Source organism: Panulirus ornatus, chromosome 47 (genome assembly GCF_036320965.1).
Source record: "Panulirus ornatus isolate Po-2019 chromosome 47, ASM3632096v1, whole genome shotgun sequence".
Taxonomy (NCBI): Eukaryota; Metazoa; Arthropoda; class Malacostraca; order Decapoda; family Palinuridae; genus Panulirus; species Panulirus ornatus.
The window spans coordinates 22,918,349-22,921,753 of record NC_092270.1 but is presented as its reverse complement, the minus strand read 5'-3'; the positions used below and the strand labels follow the sequence as shown (position 1 = coordinate 22,921,753).

General features: G+C 43.6%; 1 protein-coding gene across 1 annotated transcript in view; it reads right to left on the bottom strand.

The window, feature by feature from the left end:
• The window catches only part of LOC139763691 (liprin-beta-1-like), a 41,743-nt gene that overhangs the window by 13,313 nt on the left and 25,025 nt on the right, over positions 1-3,405 (bottom strand). The window lies entirely within an intron of this gene.

Sequence of the window (3,405 nt, the reverse complement as noted above, 5' to 3'; positions counted from 1 at the left end):
GCCAGCCCTCCCACTACTTGTTGTTACCCACTCACTCAACCTGCCACCACCACCACCACCGCCACTCTCCCTCCTCTTCTCTACTACATCACATGGATTTCGTACGATTGAAAGAAACAATGAATTTTCCCGCACTACTACCCATCCTGTAGGTAGTGGCACTACTACCCATCAAGGGCAGTGGCACTACTACCCATCCTGTGGGTAGTGTAACTCCTACCCATCCTGTGGGGAGTGGCACTACTACCCATCCTGTGGGCAGTGGCACTACTACCCATTCTGTGGGTAGTGTAACTCCTACCCATCCTGTGTCCAGTGGCACTACTATCCATCCTACCCATTCCTATACTGGTGACAGTCCTAACTATTCCTGTGGTGGTGACAGTCCTACCCATTTCTGTGACAATCCTACCCATTCCTGTGATGGTGACAATCCTACCCTGTGGACCGACTGCCGTAATCAGGGTTGGAGCCTATGCGCTCGACCCTTCCCGGGGACTCCAGGATAATCATCCTTGCTTGCAGGATCTGCAGTTGACTGCTTCGTCCATTTCTTACCAAGTGTGTTCAATCTTGATCATTCTGCCTCAAAACAGAATGGAGGCAGTGAGAAAGCAACCATGATGATACCCGAACCATTAACAATCACAAGAGAGCACATGAAGCGACTTGAATCTACTTAGCTTAGAAAAAAGACGGTTAAGATGTGATCTAATTCAAAATGGTCAAAGGCTTTGATGATCTATCAAGTTACTTAAGGCTTGATCCGTCTGATTCTACTCGTTGTAATGGATACAAACTAACTCGCGGGCAAACGATTTACCTCGAACGAGGCGAAGTACTTTTCCTTCAACAGAATTGTTAACATATGGAAAGATTCGACAATTAAAGTGGTTAAAACCAGTACTAAAGATACGTTTAAGAACAGACTTGATAAATACTTCGCTTCAAGTCTACGAATTACATCATTTATGCTCCTTAAGTCACAATGACAACAGGCAGGTTATTCTTTTTGAATTATCTGCATGACTTTAAATTTTACCAAAAAAAAAAAAAAAAAAAAAAAACTGAATTTAAATAACTGAATTTAGGACATCTTCCATAACCACAAACAGCCTTGGAAGAATCCAATGGTCTGTTGCTGTTAAATTCCTTTTAATTCCTTTGTAACGGATAGTGAAGAAGTGTGGAGGAGATGGAGAGAGTATTCTGAAGGACTGTTGAATGTGTCATATGATTAGGGTGGTTGATGTAGGATATTTGTGTCAAAAAGGTTTGCGAAGTTAGAGTCAGGAAAATTGGTTTGGTAAAGAGAGAAGAGGTAGTGAAAGCCTTGCAAGACATGAAATATGGCAAGACTGGTGTAATGGACAGTAAACAGTTGAATTTCTTAAGAAAGGAGGTGACTGTTGTTGAAAGGTTAGTCTGGATGTTCAAGGTATATCCAGACCATGGTGAGGTACCCATGTATAGTGCTATTCTATAAAGGCTAGAGGAACAAAGGTGAGTGTTCAAACTACAAATGCATATGTCTGATGAGTGTAACTGGTAAAATGCATATCAGAGTAACATGATGAAAACATTGCAGAACATCACACTAGGGAACAAGTGTGCTTTCAGAAGTGGTAGATGATGAGTGGATCAGGTGTTTGCCTTAATGAATGTGTGAGAAATACTTAGTGAAACAGATGGATTTGTATGTGGCTTTTATGGTTCTGGAAAAAGTATATGAGAGGGTTGACAGAGATGCCTTGTGAATGGTCTTAAAAATATATGGTGTGGGAAGATAGCTGCTAGAAGCAGTATTTATCAAAGATGTAAGACGTGTATATGGTGTGGAAGGACAGCTGCTAGAAGCAGTATTTATCAAAGATGTAAGACGTGTATATGGTGTGGGAAGGACAGCTGCTAGAAGCAGTATTTATCAAAGATGTAAGACGTGTATATGGTGTGGAAGGACAGCTGCTAGAAGCAGTATTTATCAAAGATGTAAGACGTGTATATGGTGTGGAAGGACAGCTGCTAGAAGCAGTATTTACCAAGGATGTAAAGCACGTGTACGGGAAGGAAGAGAGGAGTCACTTGTTCCACGTGAAGTTGGTCTCAGGTAAGTGTATGTAGTAACGTCATCAGGGATGGGGTGGAGAGGGAGAAAATGGATGAGAGCTTTTTTTTTTTTTTTTTTTTATACTTTGTCGCTGTCTCCCGCGTTTGCGAGGTAGCGCAAGGAAACAGACGAAAGAAATGGCCCAACCCCCCCCCCCCCCCATACACATGTACATACACACGTCCACACACGCAAATATACATACCTACACACCTTTCCATGGTTTACCCCAGACGCTTCACATGCCCTGATTCACTCCACTGACAGCACGTCAACCCCTGTATACCACATCGCTCCAATTCACTCTATTCCTTGCCCTCCTTACACCCTCCTGCATGTTCAGGCCCCGATCACACAAAATCTTTTTCACTCCATCTTTCCACCTCCAATCTGGTCTCCCACTTCTCGTTCCCTCCACCTCTGACACATATATCCTCTTTGTCAATCTTTCCTCACTCATTCTCTCTATGTGACCAAACCATTTCAAAACACCCTCTTCTGCTCTCTCAACCACACTCTTTTTATCACCACACATCTCTCTTACCCTTTTATCACTTACTCGATCAAACCACCTCACATCACATATTGTCCTCAAATATTTCATTTCCAACACATCGACCCTCCTCCGCACAACCCTATCTATAGCCTACGCCTCACAACCATATTACATTGTTGGAACCACTATTCATTTAAACATACCCAATTTTGCTTTCCGAGATACCGTTCTCTTTTTCCACACATTCTTCATCGCTTCCACAACTTTTGCCCCCTCCCCCACCCTGTGACTCACTTCCGCTTCCATGGTACCATCCGAAGCTAAATCCACTCCCAGATATCTAAAACATTTCACGTCCTTCAAATTTTCTCCATTCAAACTTACATCCCAGTTGACTTGTCCCTCAACCCTACAGTACCTAATAACCTTGCTCTTATTCATATTTACAATCTAATTTCTCCTTTCACACCAACAACCCTGACCAACACCTACCCCAACACAAACCCTGACCAACACCTACCCCAACAACAACCCTGACCAACACCTACCCCAACAACAACCCTGACCAACACCTACCCCAACAACAACCCTGACCAACACCTACCCCAACAACAACCCTGACCAACACCTACCCCAACAACAACCCTGACCAACACCTACACCAACAACAACCCTGACCAACACCTACATCAACAACAACCCTGACCAACACCTACACCAACAACAACCCTGACCAACAGGTACCCCAACAACAACCCTGACCAACACCTACCCCAACAACAACCCTGACCAACACCTACCC